The sequence below is a fragment of the Protopterus annectens genome, chromosome 16.part0 (assembly GCF_019279795.1).
Source record: "Protopterus annectens isolate FY-2018-M chromosome 16.part0, PAN1.0, whole genome shotgun sequence".
In the NCBI taxonomy this organism is placed as follows: Eukaryota; Metazoa; Chordata; order Ceratodontiformes; family Protopteridae; genus Protopterus; species Protopterus annectens.
In genome coordinates, this window is record NC_056750.1 from 456814521 (window position 1) to 456840112 (window position 25592).

Sequence of the window (25592 nt, forward strand, 5' to 3'; positions counted from 1 at the left end):
AGTATGGATTGGTACGGGAAGCGTACCTCTCTTCAGTGACCTTCACACTTCGGTCTCTGAACTATCTACGTCACTTTACTCGGCTCCAGAGAGATCTCCTTAAAGAGTTAGGAGATACTCTAACGGGTAACATACCTGAGGCATTAACACAGATGGTTAACGCCCAGTTGTCTACTCTTGGATCGATTGTCAACTCGTCCATGAGGCTCATATCTTATGCAGCCGAAGGGGCAAGCAGGGCAGCTAGCTCAGGTGTAGCCCTTAGGAGGCAAGCCTGGATGCGCCTGTGTCATTTCGCGGAGGCCTTCAAGTCTTCCTTCACTGACGTCCCCTTTGATGGGTCCTCACTTTTTGGGACCAAAGTGAAAGACACCTTCACCAGATGCGAGCAAGAGGGAAAGACCCTGTCTGCCGTAGGGGTCCGTTTTCCCCTCCCATCTAGGCCTTACCCCAAGGCTCAGAGGGGAGGAAAAATGTGGTTCAAATGTCACAGAAGTCTTTCCCTGCCGGTCAAGGTGAGTCCCCCTCCAGAGGTAGAGGAGGGGGTGGCTTTTCTGAGAGACGCCGCCCTAGGGGCAGAGGAGGCCCTCACAATTCTGGAGACCGTGATTCCTTTCGCGGGCCTTCCTATCATTGTCCCTAATGTATTGCCCGACTGTGCTATTCCAGAGCCAGTCGGGGGCCGCATTTCGTTGTACCCGGAAGCCTGGGCAATTATCACTTAGGATCGATGGGTGCTTCGTATAGTTACCGGAGGTTATTCCATCCCATTATTGTCAAACCCTCCTCCACCCAAGAGAATCCCAGATGTTCCACCCAATCAAAGGGATCACGCAACACTAGAAATTTCAAAGTTGCTGGAAAAAGGAGTCATCCAACCTGTCCCCTCAGACCAGATCGGATTAGGGACTTATTCAAGACTCTTTTTGGTGCCGAAAAAAACAGGGGACATGAGACCCATCTTGGATCTCAGCCGACTGAACTACTATGTTCTAAAGTCCAAGTTCCGAATGGTCACCCTTCAGTCTATTTTTCCGTTACTGGAAAAAGAAGTATGGATGTGCTCCATCGATCTCAAGAATGCTTACTACCATATCAAAATGGACAGGGCATCCAGGAGTCACTTACGCTTCCGGCTGGGAACCAGTCATTTCCAGTTTCATGCCTTGCCCTTTGGCCTCACCACAGCCCCTAGGGTGTTCACCAAGTGTTTGGCAGTGGTGACAGCTCAATTGAGACGTCAAGGATTCCAAGTGTTTCCATACCTAGACAACTGGCTCCTCACCGCCCCCACCAGGCATCTTCTCATTCAGGCCAGGGAAAAGACCATTGCCCTTTGTCATCAAATAGGGATTACCTTGAACTGGGGAAAGTCTGCCTTGCTGCCCTCACAGCGTGTCACATTTATAGGCGCAGAGCTAGACACCATTCACATGCAGGCATTCCTGCCTCAAGAAAGGATAGAGGTGTTGCAGGGTCAGGTTCGCGCGTTGCTGCCCCTCAGGAAGGTTCAGGCCAGATGGGTCCTACAGCTCCTGGGATCCATGGCAGCCACCATTATGTTAGTGCCCCTGGCCAGGTTACACATGAAGCTTTTGCAGTGGCTTCTCTCGGCTCAATGGTCCTTTCAGAAACTTCACCTGTCCCATCTGATCCTACTCACCGATCGGTGCAAACAGGACCTCTGTTGGTGGATGAGTCCCACCAAATTGAACAAAGGGAATCCATTCATTCCTATGACTCCGGTTGCCACGGTGACCACGGATGCCTCCCAGATAGGGTGGGGGGGCATTATATGGGCAGGACGGTCCAAGGCACCTGGCAGGATCACGAGGTACATCTGCACATCAATGTTCTAGAGATGAGAGCGGTGTTACTGGTGTTGCAAACACTGCAGAGCTCTCTTCCCCTAGGAACGATTGGAATTCACTCAGACAACATGTCTGTTGTGTGGTACCTGAACAAGCAAGGGGGAACCAGGTCTTATCCCCTATGCAGAGAGGCCATGCGAGTGTGGCAGTGGGCAGTGTCTTCCCAACGGTTCCTAGTGGCAACGCACATTCCGGGGAAGGCCAATGTGATAGCAGACAGGCTGAGCAGAGCTATTCTGATGCCTTATGAGTGGTCCCTGAACCGCCGAGTTGCAGAGCAGTTTTTCAACAGGTGAGGTCAGCCTTGCTGAGACCTTTTCGCCAATCCCCACAATACCAAGTGCAGTAATTACTTCACTCTGATCCCCCCACAGGGGGAGTCACCCAGGGATGCTCTAGTCCACGATTGGCCTCCCGGTCTGCTCTATGCTTTCCCTCTGTTTCCTTTGCTGCCAAGAGTGATCCAGAAAGCCATTTCCTTGGGAATCAAAATGATTCTTATTGCCCCACACTGGCCTCGGCAAGTCTGGTTCTCCTTTCTTCATCAGTATGCAGTGGACTGTCCTTGGATTCTGGATCCAGCACCAGACCTACTGACACACATGTCGGGACAGTCCCATCCCTCCCTGAGGACCCTCAGGTTGACAGCCTGGCTACTCCACTTCCATCTTTAGTCAGACTTCATCGTTTTTCACCTGAGGTAGTACACATTTTATCTTCTTCTCATAAATCTTCTACCAGGAAGATTTACTCTAGCAAGTGGAAAAGATTTTCAATTTGGGCTCAGGCCAAGGGACTGGATCCTTTCACAGCCCCCATCCCTGCGGTCTTAGATTTTTTATCCACTCTTTTTCAAAAGGGTTCTGCTCCTGCCACCATTAAGGTTCAGCTGGCCACTATCTCCAATTTTCATACCTCTTACGAACCTTCTCTCATAGAGCATAGCTATGTAAGGCCTTTTTGAGGGGCACCTTGTTGCTTCGGCCTCCTGTGTCAGAACCCATCAAGCCATGGAATTAAAATTTTGTGCTACAGGCCCTGACATCATCACCTTTCGAACCAGCTGTCACCTGTGATTTAAAATTTCTGTCTTGGAAGACTGCATTTTTAATAGCTATCACATCAGCCAGATGGGTGTCGGAGATTCAAGCGTTGTCCATCAAATCCCCGTATTTAATATTTCATAAGGACTGGGTTTCCTTGAGACCTAATCCTTCCTTCCTTCCGAAGGTAACCTCTGCTGTTAACCTCAATCAGTCCATTGAGCTGCCAGTTTTCTTTCCTCAATTTTCCAACAAGGCAGAGTTTAAGTTTCATCAATTGGACATACACAGGCAGCTTTGTTTTTACTTACACAGGACTAAACCACTTCATAAGTCTGATCAACTCTTTGTGTCCTTCTCAGAAAATAGAACAGGTTTCCCTGTTTCTATGATTACAATTTCCAGGTGGATTTCTGACTGCATCTCGTACGCTTACTCGTCGGCAGGCAGAGAGTTACCGTTCCCTGTCAAGGCTCACTCCACCAGGGCTGTTTCCGCTTCAGTAGCTTATCACTCCAGACTATCCTTGGATGAAATTTGTGCTGCGGCCACATAGGCTTCTCCCCACACCTTCATTACTCATTAGAAATTAGATGTGGCTTCTAGGGGCCGGGCTTCCTTTGGTTCCACTGTTCTCAGGAGCATCTTCCATTGAGCCTCCCAGGATAGAGGTGCTAGGGACGCTGTCCCGTGAGTAAGAATGTAGGCGAGATTGGACCACATAACATCTACAAGTTATGTACTCACCATAATGCTTGATGTATGTGGTCCATCTCACCTCACATTCTTACGTTCCCTCCCAACTTCCCCCCTCCTGGAGGATTTGGAGGCGACATTTGTTTCAGGACCTTTCGGTATTGGTTATTTTTTCTTTGCTGCCCTGGTTAGTGTCCTACTCTTCTGACTGTGGTTGTGCATGAGGTGTGACTATGAGCTGCTGCAAAGTAGATCTGGGGTTGTGGAGTGGTGCAACATGAGATACCAGGTTAGCCCAGCCAATTAGAGACTTTGTGCTAGAAAAATATAAGTTGGCCGAGTCGGAGCCGATGTTCGGCTCCAAACCCGTGAGTAAGAATGTGAGGCGAGATGGACCACATACATCAAGCGTTATGGTGAGTACATAACTTGTAGGTTTTTTTTGTGACCAAAAGTATCTTAGTATTAAAGTGTTTCATTTATTTATAAACCTTTTAGAGGGTAGAATTTGAATGGATTGTATTATGTACAAGATTTTAAGTAGAATTATCATTTTTATAATGGTTAGTCTTTCTTCAGTAGTAAATATTATTGTATTCCATTTTGAATATAATTCTTGGATATTTTGTAAACGTTTGTTATAGTTTAATTGAATTATTGATTTAATGTCTTTGGCAAGAATGATTCCAAGATATGTGATTTGATCTGCATTAGCAATGTGATATGTATTATTTCCTTTCATCCTTTTTTATTTTTTTTATTATTAGGATATATGGGTAGAATTTTTATTTTATTGTCATTGAATGATAGACTGGACATCATTTGAAACGTTTTAATTGATTCATATAATGACATGAATGAGGAGTCATTTCCCTTTGGGGTGATAAGAACATCATCCGCAAACAGCTGGATTTTGGCTATATTGTCTTTATCCATTTCCAAACCCTCTGTTTCTTTATTGTTTCTTATTTCATTTGCCCAGGGTTCCATGATCAAAGTAAATAGTAAAGGAGAGAGAAGACATCCTTGTTTGGTGCCTTTTGTAATAGATATTTTATTGGAAATATATGACCCTATTTTGATATATACATAGGTTTCCTCATATAAATGTTGTAGAAGATTAATAAAATTATGTGAAAAATGTAAGCATTCCAAAAGAGTAAATCGATAGATCCAGTTAATAGAATCAAAGGCCGCATTAAATACAAGATTAATTAATGATAAGTTCCTTTTCTTCCTTTGTGAGACGTCTATAATAGCTAAGGTTCATTTTATATTATCAAACGTACTTCTGTTAGTTGTAAATCCTGTCTGGTCTTCGTCTATTAAGTGGGGTAAGAATTTCTTTAATCTTTCTGAGAATATATTCATAAACATCTTATAATCGATATTCAGTAAAGATATTGGTCTGCATGAGGAACAGAATTTTGGGTCTTTATTTGATTTTAAAATAGGGGATATAAATGTATATTTCCAGGATGGGGGTGTAATATTATCATTTTGGGCCGAATTATATACTTTGTGTAGTAAGGAAATAGCCATTTTGGGTATTATCTTATATATTTCAGGAATAATTCCATTGTTACCTGGAGCTTTGTTTAGTTTAAGCTTACTTACTTGACTTTGTATATCTGATAAAGTAATTTGCCTATCAGTAACTTCTTTTGTTTGTTTATTATATATATTCTTGTTAATGTAATCTCTTATGTTATCTTGTGTTTGAATTTGTTGTGTGGATTGATTAATTTCATGAAAGTGACATCTAAACTCTTCTAACATATCTTGTCTACCATGTACTTCTCTTTTCTTTTTTGCAGAATGTATTTCTTTATTATAATTATAGTTATTTAATCTTTTGGTCTTATTCTTAAAGTTTGATAGATGTTTAGGATTTATGGAAAAAGTAGGAAACCTATATTTTTCTAGTGTTATCTTTGTTTTATGATGTAGGATAGATCTATATTCCTCATTTAGTTTGTATATCTCATCCCTTATATTCTTTGAAGACAAGTTGTCTTTATTATTTGTGTATAGTAGTCCAGTTTATCCTGTATTATTCTTTTATCTTTATCCCATATTTTCATCTTATTATGAAACCATTTGTTTATTTGTCCATATAAATATGCTTTTAGGGCATCCCAAATAAATATGTCATATGTGTCTGATGCTGAGTTTATATTAATGAAGTTTTGTGTCTCTTCTTTTATGAATAATTGAAAATCCTTAAGTTGTGTGCGGTATGTTGGAATCCTTTTAATTTGGACACTATGGGTGTTATTAATATTAAGTTCAAATATGATAGTATTATGATCCAAGATTGGGCAGGATATAATTTTGCTATTGGTCAGGTTATGCATTATCTGTGTGGAAAGAAATATTCTATCAGTTCTAGAATATGTTTTGTATATATTAGAATAGAACATGTATTGTAATGAGTTATGATCCACAAAATGATATATGTCTTTGAGTAGGTATAAGTCTATGAAATTTATAAGTTATTTAGCTTGTGCTGTAATTTTCTTTTTCCTGAAGTAGTTGTATCTTTAGGGTCTAAGATACAGTTGTAGTCACCTGCCATAATGATATGTCCCTCGGATAGTGAAACTATTTAATTCAATATGTGCCTAATAGTATTAGTACCAATACCAGGTAACCAATAGTTGTTTATTAATGTATATAGTTTCTTTTCCATCTCAATTACAGCCAAGCAAAGCAAACCTTTATTGTCTTGGTATGTTTTGATTATTCTGGGTAATGGTAATGTTTTGTTCCACAATATTGCTACACCTCTTTTTTCGTACACTCTGAGCTTACTATATTTGTGTATTTATTTGTATCTAGAAATTTAATAGTATCTTTTTGTTAAATGGGTTTCTTGTAAGAATACTATATTAGGTTTATGAAAAGCTAGATATTTAAATACATTACTTCTTTTATACGGATTGTTCAAACCATTTATGTTAAGTGACATACCTTTCAACATAGTCATATTATGTAATTGTACCTGAAAGATGTGTTAGTAACATATCAGTATCATATGCATAATGTGAAAATTTCCACAAAAAAAAAATGAATCTGTTCCTAGTAAAAATATTAAATCTCATGTCTTTAGGAAAAAAATGTATTCCTTGAGCTGTATTCTCTATATTTTCTGTAAATAAGCTAGTCTGGATGTCAAAAAACTCTTTCTTTTTAAAAAATTGTATATACACTACATAAAAACAAACACTCCAATGCTCCCCGCCTGGAGTTATAACCTCCTAATCCCAATGACATCTGTCACTGAGATCAACCCCTAAACTGTAACAATAGAATACAAACTCCACTAATAACATACTATATACTTTGTTAGAAACATTAAGATAACCAAATTCTTATGAAATCATTAATTGTCCTAATATAGTATTATTTGGAAGGTTTATACATTCATAGATATCATATCTAATTAGAAACCTGTGTAACCTAATAGATTCAAAATATGATTTACATTCCAAAATAAGGCAAATGTCTAACAGATTATTTAAAAGGACTAAGTAAATTAGCCCACTTCCTTACTATTAACATAGATAACAGAAGTTGTTTGTATAAACAACATTTCTGTAAGGTTATCAGATATAATAGTTTATCCAGGACACAATGTTATTGTTCAAACCATGGCTTGTTTAAATGTAATTCTATTTTGTATTAACATGTTTGTAACTCTCGTTATATCTCTTCCCTTTATTTAACTTATATACATGAACACGAGAGGGAAGAGAGAGAGAAAAAAAAAGTAAAACAAGGCTAACATGTAGTTAGGATCCCTTGTAAATTGTTATGTTTAGAATGACTGTTTAGAAGACGTAAGTGTAATTATAAACAGTATGTCATTTAAATAAACATTGTATCATCCCCAAATGGGATGTAGTCACTATAAACACATGTATATACAACCGCTTTCACTAGTAGTAGAATAAGATATCTATTTGCAAAGTTCTTTTTAGTATACCACTTTTGTTATTCATTTCCTTGCTATGCAAACATTCTGAAATGATGTGCATAACCTTACTTATGACACTTAAATATAAAGATTGCACAAATTTTTGAAGATATTAACTTTGAGTATGGTAACCATATTCATAGTATGCAGTGATACTTCAAAGAAAGATGAGGGAGAGAAAAAAATATTATATGTATATATGTATATATATATATATATATATATATATATATATATATATATGTATATATGTGTATATATATATATATATATATATATAAAAATGAATGTTGCCATCAGTATTTACACTTGTAGGGTCTAAGAATAAAGTACATAGATATTTACATTTTAATACTCACACAGATCTCTCGTAACCATTTCCTCTCTCACCTCTTTTCTTTTTACATTTTCTTCCTTTATCTGTTCTGTAATCCTTTCTTCAAGTCACAAAAGATGAAGATATTATGTTATTGTAATATGTAATCTTGTCATCGACCATTTAAATGATCATTTTAAGTAAATAACAGTTGATTTAAAACAAAAAAAACTGTTAAATCAAGTTACAGTCAAAATACAGTTCTGCACTTCCAGGAAATGTTCGTTGCGCAGTGATGACGTCATCCAGCTGCTTCACATCTTCGAGGGAGTTCAGAGAGAGAAAATATGATTCCACAAACTGTAGAAAGTTTTCCAAATGAATAATTAGCCCGTGAGAGCATTGCACGAGGTAAGGAGAATGTTCAAAGTTGTCTCCCTTATTTTTTCGGCGGGAAACAGACGAATTTCAGTAAAAAAAAAAAAATGTTTTTATACATGTGAATCAGCATATATCTGTTTCCCATAGTAGAAACTGCAAAACTGTCATCAATAAAAAACTTTTCAAACAAAGCATGAAAGTAATGTAACTTTTCCTACTGCTCTATTTTGTCATTTAAAAGCACTATGTTTATTTTTAACTATATATATTCCCTAGAGTTTAGATTAATATATAAATAATAAGCCTTGTAATACAAACACATATAACATCTCCCAGCTTCTCAGAGCTAATGTATGCATTGGCATTTAAACCCACAGATACTGCACTACCTTCCCAACATTTACCTATCCTGAACAAATGTATATCATGTACATATTTAATAATTACATTGTGAATGTTTGTTCTACTCTGAGGGTGTAACACAGTTTATGCTCAATGCTGACCAGTACTGTATGATTAGAAGTGATATGAAAATTGTTATATGAATATGTTATTCTCTATGACTTAAATAATGTGCAATTAGAAGAGAGAAGAGGGCTTTGGATAAGTTATGCATTGTTACTACTTTGAGTTTACAGAGACTTATGTATAATATGCTATCTATACAGGAAATTATATGTGTATATAAAAAAAAAATTGTTCTTTTTTTTCCCTACCCTCCCTTTTTCTTTACTTTATATTTTCCATTGTAGCCCTTCATTTTATCTTGCATAGAATATTAAATATTTATAACTGTATATATTATAGCTGTGTGAAATTAAAGTGTAATATACAGCTAAGTAGTATCCTATACTATGAAGCAGATACTGAGGCAATGCATTTTTATATGGTATGCTTAGTTATATAAAATGAATACTTAAAGTGTTAATTATGAATATATTGATGGTAGATTAAGTATGTTATATTATATCAAATTAAGTTATGAATGAAACGTTGTATATATGCAACATATGAAAAGCAGTGTAGATCTTACCTTGTATTTATAAAATATCAAAACATACTTGTTAATAAAAGCATAGTCCACGATAATAGTTTGTTTTATAAACAGTCTGTATTTCTCATTTATTCTTTAGTGTCTTTTGTTTTTCAGTAGATTTCCATGTAGTTTTAGGAGCCATTCTTTTAAGAGAGGGGTTAGCCCACTCAGTCTCTTCTATTTTTTCCAGTAATTTGTGGTTTTTAACATATGTCTCAGCAGAATCAAAATCCTCAAACAATGAAGGTCCATCAGAAAGAAAAATCTTCAGCCTTGCTGGAAACAAGAGGTGAGTCTTAATCTGTACCTTTTTCAGTTCTTTAATTAGAGGTAAAAAAAAACTTTCTTTTGGTAATTACCATTGTTGAATAGTCATTATCGAAGTGAATGAGTCATTGTATTTTAAAGGTGTTTTTGACCAGGGTGTTTTCAGAATTAAGTCTTTATCTGAAGATGATAAGAATTTTACTATACCAGTCAAACCCAACAATTGCCAGTCAATAAATGCAATATAACTGGTGAAAAATGAGTGTCCGGTTCCAAGGAAAGAGACAGAAAATACCAAAACTGTTGTTTATTAGTACATCAGGTTAAGCGCTTTCATCTATCCTCCATAGACTTCTTCAGAACACCATTTCTCAAACTAACAGCCTTTAAATAGTACTAATTAATTCAAATTATCCAATCCTGTGATACACCAATTTGATCTCATGAATATTAATTTCATGGATACTGAATGGCTCATCCTGACATGGATTCTCATAACACAACAACCATTTAAAATCATGAAAATACATAGTAAAATAACTAAACAGTTATATAACTGTTTACGCATGATATAAAATTCATAATATTCAATAATAAAATTACATAGTAAAATAAAAATAAAAATTTAAAAATGTTAAAAATACAACTATTAGTTGTGTCTCACAATAAACACACATAACTGTAGGAAACTTGCAGCTCAATGAGTATAATCAACTTGGAACAACACCTACCCTACTATTAATATTACTTTTTTCTTACCCATTCTAGGCCCTTAACAGGGGCTTGGTGGGAATACAATCATTTAATCCGGGGTAAGTGGCTGCATTTAATAATATTTGCCACTTCACTTCTCTTTCCCCCAATATACCTTTCATGTCACCTCCTCTAGGATTAATCTTTACACACTCTACAATTGCAAACTTGAAAGTGTTACAAGTCTCACTATCCTTAATATGCCTATATAGGGCATTATTAGTATCTTGCTTTCTTATACAATAAAGATGGTCATATATTCGGTTTCTTAACCTCCTCTCAGTTTTTCCTACATAGAAACACGGACATTTTGTACAGATGGCTAGATAAATCACAAACTGGGTCTGACAGTTTCCCTTTTTAAACCTTACTGTTGTTTTATTGATATTATCTATAGTGCAGGTATGCACCTCATATATGGCACAACACTGATTGCAGTGTCCACATTTGCTTGTACCTACAGAATTTTCATTCGGTATCCATGAAATTAATATTCATGAGATCAAATTGGTGTATCACAGGATTGGATAATTTGAATTAATTAGTACTATTTAAAGGCTGTTAGTTTGAGAAATGGTGTTCTGAAGAAGTCTATGGAGGATAGATGAAAGCGCTTAACCTGATGTACTAATAAACGACAGTTTTGGTATTTTCTGTCTCTTTCCTTGGAACCGGACACTCATTTTTCACCAGTTATATCGCATTTATTGACTGGCAAGAATTTTACTATGACAGATCTAGGTTGTTTCCTGTTGGTACTGTTTCCTGATGTGAGAGACCGATGCACTCTCTCTATACCAAAAGATAAAGCCTCTGGTACATCTAGAAATGTTGGCAGCCATGAGTTAAGGAAACTTGACATATTGTTTCCTTCTATATTTTCCTGAAGACCAGAAATCCTTATATTATTCCGGTGTGATCTATTCTCTAGATCATCCAGTTTGTATTGTAATGAAGCATTTTGTTTAAGCAAAAATTCTATGTTGTTTTCATTTTCTAGCAATCTTCCATCAAAGTCTGTCAATGGTTCCTCCATACTAGTAATTTGGATTTTTTGCTGTTTTAGATCCTCATGAAGTATATCCATCTGCTTGGTAGCTTTTCCTTTAAAGTTGTCTATTTTACAGTCAATTATATCAATCTTAGTTGTGAGGTCTTGAATAGTTGTTATTAAAGTCTGTAGTTCCTTTTTTATACTGGAGTTGTGGTTGTTTGCCTTATTATAACTCATGCTGAAAATCTCCCAGAAGTGAAGTATTTGTTCAGATGAAGGTTTTGACTGGAAATTATAACCAATTTCAATTTATAAGTAGAGATTCCTGAAGAGAATGTTGAATACTATCAAATTCTGCAAAAATAAATCCACTTTTTCTTGCTATGAAACAAATTTCCAGTGAAGACATATTTTCCTTAGTGGAGCTTGTGAAATCTGCTGCTACACCATGACCATGCTAGCCACGCCCCCCAGGCATTTTTGACTACCTTTTTTGATCAATGTTGTAAGTGCTGGCTGATAAAAATGCACATTTTATAAGACTTCTGGCATTTGTTGCAAAGCCTCAACAGCTTGGATTTTAAAGGGGACATTTTGTTTGCTACCACTGTTGTGAGCCATTCCACATGACATAGTGATTGACTAGTTTATGAGAATTAAAAAAAAAAAAGATCACTCATTTAAAAACAATGAGATTATTGTCCAGTATGAGTTGTTAATATTCATCATCAAAGTAAACAATACTAAATCTATCCCCAGATTTCTGGGGTGACTATGGGAATGACCTCTGCCTCCCTTTATGTGAACTTGGTGTTGCTCTTCTAGGAAAAACAACATGTATTCACCTCAAGTTATTTTGATTTTGTACATACATATTTTAGATTTTTGGGTGCCATTCTCATTTTGTGGTAGGGGGACACTGATTGTTTTTTGACATTTGTATTGTTTCTTAGTGGAACTACAACCTATTTAAGGTTTCTTTTAATTATGATTGTGCGAAAAATTGACTACGTTGGATGTGTCCATATGTAAGTGCAGGTTAAACCAAAGATTCGCATTCACCATTTTTCACAATTTTTTTCCAGTTCCTACTTACACTTTGACAACTGTCACCTTTATTCTCAGAAGAGAATAATAATTAAAGGGCAACTAGTGAGGCTTTTAAGGTTGATTAGTGATGATGACATATTCAGAAATGAAGTGGGGAAGTTGGTTGATATGTTCAGTCCCTGGAATTACCCCATTCCTTACTTAGTGGTATTAACTCATTACACCCAAGTGATACCTCCAGGTGCATCTGCAGTTAACTCCTACTGACGTCTCTAGGCGTCAGATATTGCTTGTTCATATATCAATAATTCTAAAACTATGCCTTGTACAAGATTTTAAAAATTTTCATCTTAAAACTTACACAATGGCAAACTCAACTGCATTAATATTTGACCACTGTCTAGTGCAGGTAAATAGATATTAACTTGTTTTACATTAATTTACATAGATATCATTTTCACATTTTTCTAACTATCTCAACAACCAAGTAACACAGACAGAACTCCTTAGCCTCATATGAAAGCTGTCAGCTAGATGAATAAAATGCTGCTGACAGTATGTGTGTAACTTGAGTGGTTGCTGAGATATTGTAAGTTGTTTATAAAATATTACAAATGTAATAATTACTTTGTTTAGTGTGACATATAACATTTGGTTTTAAGACCTAGAACCTAAAGAATACTACTACTATAAAAATAGTTTGTGCTGCAGAACTTGCCATTTATACTTCTTTCATAACCACTATGACTCCAGAGGTATGAACAGTTGTTTGAAATGTGAGGACGTAATTTGATTCTGTCAAAAGGCTTAGGCTCCGCCCATTTGACGTTACAGTGCAAATTTCCTCAGCTTCATTGAAGTGAATGAGTTAAAGAAGAAATTATGAGAAGAATGAAAACAAAGTTTTGTCCCATTTTGGGTGGCAAAAATAAGGACCTGGCAAATGAATTAGTGACCAAGAACAATGACAAATGAGGGGCAATGGTATTGACTTTCTATAAGGATGCCCCTCCCATACTTGATTTACTTTGAAAAACATACATGACGTTTTCTTAAGATTTGAAGGTGAAACTAGGGAATGCACTGTCTTTGACCTTTAGTACAGGTAAAAACTTAAAAAAATAATTGGAAAAGGACAGAACCATACTGCAAATTATGCATCTACAGATAAAATGTAGATATTGCATATTTGATAATGATAGTTCTTATGTTAGTATTGAAGGATACAACAGGGTAATAAGATGCCCAGGCTCATGTAATTGTGACTTTATGGGGATTGTGTATGTGGCCACTTGTGTTTCGTGCTCAGACTTCTATGTAGGTAAGACCAATAGCAGGTTTAAAAATAGAATTTATGAGCATGTAGACGGCATTAAGATTGCAAAAAACACTAATACTTGTTTAGACATTCTGCAAAATCTAAGAATTTTAAGAGATTTGCTTTTTTGTGATTGATGGAGTTGTAAGGAGAGAGAAAGGGGGATGCATAGGCAATGTCCCATGGTACAGAGAATTGATCTGTCTGTTGCTAGTATATTAAAATAAATAGCCATGGCCATTTGATTTTGTTAGATGTGACCAGGCAGTTATTGAATCTTAGGTCAAATTATTTTTGCTATTTAAGTTTTGAATATATTCATTGTTTGAACTATGGATATTCATGTTTTTATTTATTTATAATTGTGAATTGAGAGATATGATATTTTCTTTCTTGAAGGTGTATACTTTTTGGTGGTTGCATATTTAAGGAAACCTGGAAGCAGTGTACTTTAAATGGAGCCTGGCTTGTGATTGGTTCGGTAAGAAATGAAATACTTTGGAAGATGATGTGTTTTTAACTCTGATGAAGTCCCATGTTTTAGGAAATGAGAGTACTTAGATTCTAATAGTAAAAATTTTAATAAACTTTCTTGTTGCAGCTTCCATTCTTTTATTAGTTTGATCATCCTCTTCCCTTACCAATAGCCCCTTATTGCCACAAATCTAGAATTATCTTTTTTCTCTTTTGATACTATTGGAGCTCCTCTAACAGTTAATATAAGTTATCAACTTTTCCTTTATCCCTGATATTCTACTGATATCCATTCCGAAATCCTTACTTTATCAAATTCACATACTGGCTTCTTTCCAAATGTGTCTCCTATAGCATTGCTATTTGCACGCTACATTTCTAAATATAATTCGGTGCACTTACCTTTTTGCCCATACCTGTGAGGCCATTCACATTCCAAAATAATATGGATAGAGTAGCTTTTAGGATAAGAAGTTAATATTCCCACCTATTATATATGATAGCTTTTTTAAATGTCTGTTTTAAGCTTTTGTGTTACATGCAGTCAGTAATGTCACTAATGTTTGGCAGGTTGATCCTTAATACAGTTGTTTCTTGTCATCTCCATTTCAACCTATGTCACATTTTACAAGACGTTTTGTTTTAATGAAATCCCTCAAAAACACTCCCAGAGCACCCCATGCCCTATTAACTTAAAACAAGCACAAAACTAGATACTTCTTCAAATAATGCAAGTTAACCCTACTGATAGGAATAATTATCCGAAATCAACAGCTGCGCTCACCAGTATTACCTAACCTAAAGTTTAGGTTATCCATGCTAAAGTGCATGTTACAGCCTGTCTCCTACATACATTAATTGCTGTCTGTTCTTGTCTTCTCTTTATTCCCCTCTCTGATGTGAAAAGCAGCTTGTATACTTTCAGAAAACGTTAACTTTTAGCCTTAAAGGAAAGTGCATCTTCAAATAGAGCTAAACTATACAATGTTCTAGTAAATGCATTGGAGTATTTAGGTACCAGAAAAGCTGCTTTCTGTTATTCATGTCCAATAATGTCAAACTTTATATTTACTAATCTGCTTGCCTTTGTTCCTTTTAATTTCACACTTTTGTGAGTAAACAATGTCCAGACCTCTCAAGATTTGTTGACTTTGCCTGTAGTCATGGAAACATAAGAACAGAATGTACAACTGCCCTCAGTTAGATATGTCTCAACTCACACTGAACATTTAGTAACTAAAGGAAAACTTTTCATTACATTGTGGTCTCTTATTTTTAAAGTCCACTTGCTTATACGGGGAAACAATAGCTAGACATTCAGCTTTGCAAAAGTAAGAGAAAACATCTCACCTCTACATGTATTATAATCAGTGCACTTTTACACCCTATCCCCCACCCCCAAAAGCCCAAGATTGCAGCTTGTTAACTTAAATGTGCTTTTATCTAACCTCTCTTCCCTTTTTACATTGCAATGCTTACATTTGTTAAAACAAAAAGGAAAAAAAAATACTTGTTTACTTTTGTGTCTTTATCACATACCGCAATCACTGAAGATGCTGTCCTATATGACATGCAATTTATATCATGAAATGTTTTATACAAATACTGTTAAAAACACAGATTGATTTACTTACAGTTATTTTTTCCCTTTTAGTATCCTTCCAAACATTGTTGACATGAAGTCAGGTATATGCCTTCAGTCTTCCCATAAGTTTAACAAAGCCAACAAAAATCCAGTTTCTCTCAGCCACTTTTTCTTGTAAAGCCATGTTTCACAAATGTGACTGATGCTTTATAGTCTCACATTTATTCACTAATTTCAGTGTTGTTTGTCTTCTTCCTGTTCATCTTTATCTCCTGCCCTAGAGTCTGGTTCAAGTCTAAGGTACTCGCAAGTCTTCTAGTCACCTCCTGTGCTTTTTTCGTTTCTCAAGTATTTTCCTTTGGAACGTTGGAAAGGTTTCACTGACAAATTCTCTGTATGAGATTCATTATGAGAAGAATGAGAAGCTGAGTCCCCTTCTCTTTGATGGCTCACTTTTCAATGGGCAGACTTTTGAATTTCCTTCTTAGCTTATTCTGCATAAACAAAATGACTGGACCTCCTGGAAGAAATATTCTGAAGATAGCTGGGTACAGCAGCTTTTATCTCACACTTGCCTCTTGACATTCCCTGATTGCTGGGATAAATTTGCTTCTCTTCTGCCTGGTGTACATTGAATTATCATTTCCCACACTCTACTGACTCCAATTTGTAATACTATTCCATTCTTCTAGTTTTGTCAGGACTAACTCTTTCCTCCGGTATAATTGAGGTCTTGCTTTCTCATGGTTTAGGACATGCACATGATGTGTTCTTTCAATAGCTAAATCCTGGTGTGAAATACCAATCCAATTATGTACTTGTACTTTCATAAAATTAATATAGTCTGTTCCTACCAGTTTCTTTAGTACAGCAGAAATTCTCAGGTTTTCTCTATGTGCTCTGTTCTCTAACTCTGTCATTGTATTGAAACAGGTCTGCTTGAGCAGTATCATACTCAACTAGCATTTTCTTCATTTTAACCATTGATTTTTTTGCAGTTTTATCAGTTCATCTGAATAGCTGTTAAAAGCTTCTTCATTTTCTTTTTCAGCCTTTTGTTATTTGAATTGATATACTCATTCAATGTTTTATTTATTTTAATCAACTCTGAGCACATCTGACTTATTTTTCTTCTAAGTTACTGTAAGCCATCTCTTGTACCAAAACTAGAACTTCATCTGCTTTTTGCTGAACAGCTGCAGGATTTTTCCCAGTCAGTTTTTTTTTCTCTTCACCTTTTCTGTGTATTTCTGCCTAGGTTTCTTCTGTGCTGGCATCCAGGCAGTGTACTTACTACCCAGTAAATTAATTTTATTAAAACCGGCCGAATTATAGGTCCTTATCTATTGATTTCCTTTTTCACACTGGGAGAGCTAAAATTAAGCTTTTGATCAATGTGCAGCCATATGGGAAAGCTCTTCCCCAAATCATCTTGATTTCCCAGCACCATTCTGTGGTTCATGTCCAAGGTATTCCTGATTCTTTTAGTCAGCACCTGGAGTTTTCTGTAATGCAGTTGTTTTCCTTTGGAACATTGGAAAATGTTTCACTTGCAAAGTCTATGGACTTTGTTATAGCTGGGATTGAGAAGGAGAGTTCCCTTCAATTTCCTGGCTAAACTTTTTTTTATTTCTTTTTTAGTCTGTTCTGCATCCAAAAATGTTCTTTGACTTTCTCCAAGAAAAATATTCTAAAGACAGCTAGATATAGCAACTTCAATCTCACACATGCTTCTTGATATCCTCTGATTGCTAAGATAAATTTGCATCTTTTTTGCCTGCGTATAGCAAATAATCATTTTCAGCAAGCATACTAGTGCCCCCAATTTTTAACGCTTTTCCTTTCTTCCACACTTTTCTCAGGAACAGCTCTTTATCCCATAATGATTACATATTTTCTTATATATGGCTTGGCTGCTTTCTCATGGCCACATTCATAAAACCTCTCAATTAACAAATTCTGCAGTGGAACACCAACCCATTTGCCTGTTTGTTCTTTCATAAAATTAATGCAGTCTATTCCTATCATTTTCTGTAATATAACAAAAATATTTGGTCTTATTTGCATGATCTGACTTTTAACTCCACTAGTTTATGCAATAATTCTTCTTGAGAAGCCTCATATTCAGACAATCAGTCTTTCATTTCATCCTCTGTCTGCAGTTTTATCAGCTCATCTAAATAACTACTTTAAATTTCTGATATTTTTCCATCTGTTTGTCATTTGGCCTTATACATTCTTGTGTTGTCTCACTTATTTTAAACCACTCCAAATCACTTTAATTTACATTTCCTCTAAATTACTGTACTCCATCGGCCAAGTCCAATCCAACTAAGTATGAAAACTGAAACTTTAATGAACAGCTGCAAAGTTCTTCCCAGCCAGTGCTTTTTCTTCTCCTTTTCTTATCGATTTTCTCTTTGTTTATCCAAATGTATACTTTGCTGGCATTCAGACAGTCTAATTACTAGCCATTAACTGAATTTTACCCAAATTTACTGGCTTTTTAGCAGTTTCTTAGTTTTCGCACTGGGAATGCTGTGATCAACTTGCTATTCACTGTATAGCCATCCTGGCTGTCTATCTATATATCAACAGACTGTATATTATTTCTCATAGTGCAAAGATTTTACTACATGCTCCAAGGTTATGCTTCAGTGCATCACAACAGACATCCAGACAGTGGCAGTGGGCCTTTAGTAACCCAAGTATATTCAAAAGTAATTCAGGTTTGTGATAGGACTGTGCAAAATGAATTCTCTGGCTTTCTAACTGGTGTCTTTATCAGTGTTTCCAGGCATATTCAACATCACCAATAAGGTGGCCCTGTAGAAAATCACCCCACACAAATCACTGATATGTCACATGTGCGTCAGATCTGGGAGCCATAAGCACTGCTTGGGTGGCCTGCTGACACATTGCATATAATACTCTGTGAATGGCAGACCACCTGGTAGTTGGAGTTGAACCCCTTACATCTGTTCTACCATTGCCCCTGCTCCTTAGCTGTGGTCTTAATAACAGTGTGGATATAGTTAGTGGCTCCCAGTACTTCAGGCAATTGGTCTATGTCAGAAGGTGCCTGCATGGTGCTGCCTCTCTCCTCTATTATGCTAGAAACCTCACATTCGCCCCCACATGCTTTAGAATGTCATTGTGGAACTAGTGCAGTATTCTTGAGTCAGATGCCTGGGATATACCCACAGTGTCTGTTGTTGGTTGCTGAAAGGCTGTAGCAAATACTCATTGCCACACATATCTTACTGTCCATAGAGATGGGCATTCCATGGATCTCATGAGCTTGCATATGAGAGTGATACATCTTAACCACCTCCTACATGGCGCCTCTAGCAACATGATAGTGGTCCACTCTTTGTGTACCATGGAGGGCATGATATATCAGGGGCAGACAAATGACTCTGCAGTGCAAAGGCAGATGACACACACCTCTATGCTTGCTAGCAGTGACAATAGCATCTTGCATATACATATACACTAATGCAGTGACTAACCAATACATGGTTTTATGCTCTCTCTCTGGTTACTTCAGTATTTTACTGCAGTCAGCATCTCTGATGGTAGCATTTCATTACATAAAATGTATGTTTCTGAATCATACAGCCATATTGCTTGTCATTATTTCCATCTGCCATTGCCCAGATTTTAAAGATGTTGCTCATTTCTGTGCCATTATATCATTGTTTGCATATCAGATCAGCCTACTGCAGTTACAGTCAGTATATCTCTGAATCTCCCCCACCCAGAGAGTGGTTCCTTTTCATAGAAACTTTGTTACTGCAATGTAAAAAATGTTTCTGAAACCCAGGGCTAATTTCTATTCAGTCATCTGTTCAAAAAAAAAAAAAGAAAAAAAAGCTAATGTTGACCATAAACAAGGAATAGAGCTGCTGGGTTTAGACAGAACTAGTATGGTTAGGTCTTAACACAAATTATTTCATTCATTCATTCATTATATTTACTAAATTCAGTTTTCAAGGGCAAAAGTTCAAGTTACAAGTAGTCTCTAATAGTTAAGCTTGTTTAGCTAGAGTAAACAAAAAAAACCTTTTCTCAATATATTTAGTTAGTTTTCATAAAACTTACGCAAGCTTGGGTTAAATACCTTTATGTTGTTATTAAAATTGTTTGGTACTCCTGTTACAATCAGTCCAGTAGCACCCATCATAGTAGTATTAATGTCAGTAGTTAAAATGTTCCCTCCTCCATGATGAAACTGACATCCTCTTTGCCATGTCATGGTCTGTTACAGTGACTTGCTTGGACATATGAACAGAAGGTGCAGGTTGAAATATCATTATAGCTGCAATTTGGAAAATGTTATATACATTGCCACTTCACCACATATCAGTCTTTTTGCACTGAGAAAGCTGGAAGAAAAATGTTCTAATGTATATAAAATCACGTATACACTACTGAAAAAAGTCAAACCATTTGTACATTTTCCAGTCACTTTTTAGTTTGCCTCAGTTTAAAAGAGAGGATGTTTTTATTACACAGATTTGCATATTAAAAGTGGTGTTACAGAAGCATTATTGGAATGAAAATAATTGTTTTGGCAAAATAGTCTGGATGCTGGGTGTCCAGAAGGCATTAGTGAAAGTATTAGTATCAAGAGCCTATAAGCTATTATAGAACTGAGACATATTCCAGTGTGAATGAAATGTTTTATGTTTTGTTCTCAAATTTTTGTTTGTTGTATTTTAGTCTTACAATTAAATTAAATGTAAAAAAAATCACAATTTTTTTTTGTAATGCCTTTATTAAATAATCGCTTAAGACATGGGCAAACATACATTAATATAAAAGAAAACAAACCATATTACTGTGTTTCCAGTTACATACATTATACATCATTTATGTTCTGTTTTATAGTTGTCAGTCCAACATTAAATAAATTGCTCAATTTCTGCCTTTCCTTAAACTTCATTCCTCCTCCTGAACATTATTTTGCAGGTATTCTCACAATTTCCATTTATTTCTATATAATGTGCTCCTTCCCTTTTCTAAATATCCCACTTCCAGTTCTTTTATCTCTGTTACAACACTCAGCACTTCAAATACAGTTGGTTTAGACTCTGATTTCTATTGTCTAGTATTTTTTGTCAGCCTCCAGAATTAAACTTAACAACAGCTTACAATCCCTGGGATTCATTAAACTCCATGTAGGCTTCATGTGAAGTTTACAAGGAGTTTATAAGTGTGGGTGGTGATAAGCAGTGAGCAGCAGTACTAAGTATATATTCTTGCCGCACACTGTAAACAAGTGTGGTTTTGTGGCTGGCAACAGTGTTGCTGGCCAGGAAACCATGTAAAGCAACACGGATAGCAAACCCGATTACCTCAGAACACAGAAGGTTAGCAGGATTGCACAGAATGCCACAGTGATTACCAGGGCTTAGCATATAGTTATGTATATGTTCCAAACGCAGTACAGGATAGTGTATACACTACAGTACAGAGTATTGTGAAATCCCATTCCAGGCATTCTGTACAGAAGGTGTGTAAATGATCTGTAAGGGTACATGTACTGCCATGTAAAATAAACACTCAGGGCAAGTGCGTGTATTCAATAGGGACACACAGATGAATTGTAGGAATGAACACATGTGATATAGTGCAGTTAAAATATACATAAATAATAAAGATTTACTTGTTAGTCTTGACTCAAGAATAACTCTTCAGGATGTGCAAAACATTTTCTCTTTTATTCTAATCAATTAGATGTCAGCGCTGGGAGACTACATCACAAAGTTTTCAAATCAGTGTGTCGCCAAGCAGCAAAAACGTATAGGTTTTACACTTTTTTTTTTTATCAGTAACATGCATGCAGACTTAGGACATTTCACATTAGTTAACAAATAGGGTCTCTGCAGACCCTCATGCTTCCCACTTAGTGCTACATGTGAACACTTAACAACCATATTTTCTTTTAACAATAATGTTTTAAAAACACAAGCCACCTGCCCTGAGAACCTGTCTTGTTTTTCTAATCTTGTAACTTTCAGTACCAGTTCATGCTCTCTCCCCAACATTCCTTGTAACTACCCATCACAGCCTGGGAAGCTCAGAGCTCACATAAAACAAAACCTCTTTCACATTGCGTTCTTTCCTCCCTCAGGAAACAGACTCTGTTGATCATGGTAACATCCCTTAACCTCTTCAGCATTTTCTTTACCTTCAGTCATCTGTTTATACACTTATAGCTTCATATTAGAATGCAGTTGTGAAACACTTAACAACTACAATACGTATCTGTGGTTTGCATAACTGCATCTATACTACAATTTTTAACATAAACAATTATTAACATTTATTTGTGAAGAAACTGTAAGTTAATATGCATTCTGTGAAGAATATTCATAAGAAATACATTTTTTCTCTAACAAATCCCCCCTTTGACACTATCAGTTTCATACAATACACAGTTATATTTTTATTTTTTTAATTTGATAAAATATGCTTCAGCATCATAATATTTGTCATCTGCAGTGATTGAATTTTCATTCACCTTAAGTTCAGTATCAGGTGTAAGTGGCATTTCTCGTGCAGGTAAGATTAAGCATTTTGTGACTACAGCTTTTAGAACACAAAGTATTAAAACAACCAAAAGAATATACTAGTTCCTAGGTTGCCAAATACACTGCCCAACCATCCAAAAAGTGTCCATTGTTTAGAAGTGCTGTTCATATCTTTGGCCCTCTGCTCCATGAAATTGGCCAGCTTTTCTTGTTCATCATGATAGTTACTAATATAAGAACAACAACAACTCAGCCCCAGAACTTGGACTGAAGCTCCAAAGGCAGTGGTGTTTCCATATCCATAAAGGATGCACACACGTCCAGACTGGTAGCCTTACATAACGCATCTGAGCTACTTCAGGTGCAGCTAACACTGGGTAAGACAGCGATTCAGGTTGTAGCCTGCTATAGTTCTCCAACCATGTCCCAAGACTCACACTCCACATTCCTAAGTACCCTGGAGAATATTAGGGTTCAACCTAACACTCTTATACTGGGCGACTTCAACTACCCCTCCATTAACTGGGAAAACTGCTCATGTACCAATACACTTGTCCAACGTTTCCTGGAATTCATTAATTCCAATGCCCTAGACCAGCTTGTTCTTACCCCCACTAGAGGTAGCAACATCCTTGACCTGGTCATTACTAACATGGGCAACCATTGCTCTACACCAGTAGTCAACTCCTCCCTGGTTAGATCTGACCACAAAATAATCATCTTGGAAATCCACTTCCCTCCCACTCCCCCCACCCTGCAAAGGTAACCACCATGAAAATCTTCTCCAAAGCTAACTTTGGGCTCCTAAAAACAAAGGTGGCTAACTTCACGGCACCCATGCAAATGGAGAATAGTTGCATGACTGCCAAATCATACACCAGTGCACTGTAAGAACACGTGCACAAATGCATGGATCTCGCCATACCCAGTAGAACCAAGATGCTCTCCTCCATTAAAAGGAAGCCAATCTGGTGGTCCCCTGCCATAAACAAACTCTACAACAGAAGGAGAAAACTGATGAGGAATAAGGTGAAGTCCCGAGACTGGAAAAACTCCCTTATCAGCCTCATAAAAAATTGACATCCCTCATCAAATCCTCTAAAGCTAGCTATGAAAACAAAATTGCAGCAGATAGTAAAGACAACCACAAGGCCTTCTATAGTTATATAAAGAATCTCAATGAGCTACTGCACTATGGTACCTCCTATACCGAGCCAACAGATATTGGCAATATACTGGCCGACAGATTCAGTGCTAACTTTACCCCTCTCCCCCCACAAAGGACCAGTCACAGTACCAGTAGATTACCAGGCACCCTGTATTACTGCTGCACAGGTTAAAACAGCACTGTCCATGGCCAAGAATACAGCGTCTGTGGGACCTAACAACATCCCTGGCTGTGTTCTACATGAACTGCAGAGTGAACTGGCACCTCACCTGTGTGCCCTGTTCAATCACAGCCTTACCTTAGGCTTTGTCCCTACTGAATGGAGCACTGCTACAATTATCCCTCTCCACAAAGGAGGAGTGACTCCAGACCCTGGGAACTATCACCCCATTAGCCTGACGAGTCTGATATGCAAAGCTATGGCAGGCATCATCATGGACGTAATAAACAAGGATATAGGGAATATCCAAACTCTGGATCCCATACAGTTTGGTTTTGTGAAGGGTAGATCATGCCTGCTCAACTTGGACAACTTCTTTGAGTCAGTCACCAGAGCTGTGGATGAAGGCAAAGGGTTCATACAGCCTACCTTGATCTGGCCAAGGCCTTTGATACCATTCCCCACTCAGGAATCATAGAATAACTCACTAAGCTAGTCATCAACCCCTATATCACTAGTGGGTTAACTACTAGCTCACATGTAGAACCCAAAGTGTGAAAGTAGCTGACTCCAAGTCAGACTGCCGACCAGTCACGAGTGGAGTCCCACAGGGTTTGGTCCTGGGTCCACTCCTGTTTGGTACCTACTTCTCTGAAGTCCAGGCCAACACAAAGGGACTCTGGCTGACAAGGTTCACATATGATTGCAAGTTTGGAGCTATTATTAACTCCCCAAGTGATGTTGACATCCTGCAGAAAGGCCTCAATGAGACCAATGACTGGTGTCAGAACCATGGCCTTAAGTTCAATGCCAAAAAATGTGTCATCATCCCCTTTGAGAAAAAAACATTTCCCATGAATTACCACATCGATGGTAGTCCACTGAACACAGAAGGTGTTATAGGAGATCTGGAAACACAGATTGACAGCAACCTCTCTTTTGACCACCACATTGCCACTGTGGTCAGAAAGTCCTTCTGTGTGGCACATCTCATTACTAAGGGTTTTGCATCCAGGAAGAAAGAGGTCATTGTCTCCCTGTACTCTTCCCTCATTAGGCCAATCATTGAGTACAGTGCCCCATTTGGCATATACCTCACTAAACACCTGCAACAACTGGAGAGGCCACAGAAGTACATCACAAAGAGGATCCTAGGCCTTAAACATTTGTCCTATATGGACAGACTCAAAAAACTCCAACTATTCTCTGTCTCATATCACCTGCTTAGAGGCGATCACTGCTTAACTTGCAAAGTCATGTCTGACCCAGCTCTGTTACAAATGCTACATCTAAAGAAATCCCAATACCTCCGCACCACATACTCCAGAGTCCTCAACCTCATTACCACAATCAACAGAACATGCTGGAGGGGCAGGTTCATAACCCAGAGACTGCCCATGCTATGGAATAGACTTCCCATAAATGTCAAGCAGAGGACCTCACTGGCCCTCTTCAAGAGAAATCTTGATGAGTGGATGGGAAGTAGAAAATTCACCCCAGGGATCACTCCAGTGGCTTTACTTGACAGAGGCACTGGAAACTAAGGTTGGGTAGTATGATGCCAGGGTAGTCCAATGGACTAGGCTTGTAAAGGCATCAGGGCCATTAGCCTAGTACACACCTATGAACCTTTGAGGGCACATGACCTCTCTTTTGCAGCAAGTGCCAATCGATTCTGTAACACCACAGTTTGCATTTCAGTCATTTCTCAATTTGCCATTCTGATGTGATGTGAAGTATGGTTATCTACCTCATGAAGAATTTACGCAAGCATGGTGATTTCAAGCATTGTCCTTTGCACTCCATAACCAGGAGTAAAAACTGAAAATACTTGCTCTGCTCAGTGGATTGCCCACTTATTTCTCAGTCTACCTGCTGGAGGGTTCTGGAAATGCTGAATAGCAAGAGTAATATAGCCCACAAAGCAACATCCTGACCAGTTTGTGGGTAACCAGGGGTAGG

General features: G+C 37.2%; 1 long non-coding RNA gene across 2 annotated transcripts in view; it reads left to right on the top strand.

The window, feature by feature from the left end:
* The window catches only part of LOC122790461, a 496227-nt gene that overhangs the window by 219195 nt on the left and 251440 nt on the right, over window positions 1-25592 (top strand). The window contains exons 3-5 of one of the 2 annotated variants that reach the window (XR_006363023.1): window positions 8181-8316; window positions 9542-9611; window positions 14104-14188. This is a non-coding gene — a long non-coding RNA (uncharacterized LOC122790461). Of the gene's footprint in view, window positions 1-8180; window positions 8317-9541; window positions 9612-14103; window positions 14189-25592 lie in introns of those variants that run through there. The other variant, XR_006363022.1, reaches the window with a different exon arrangement.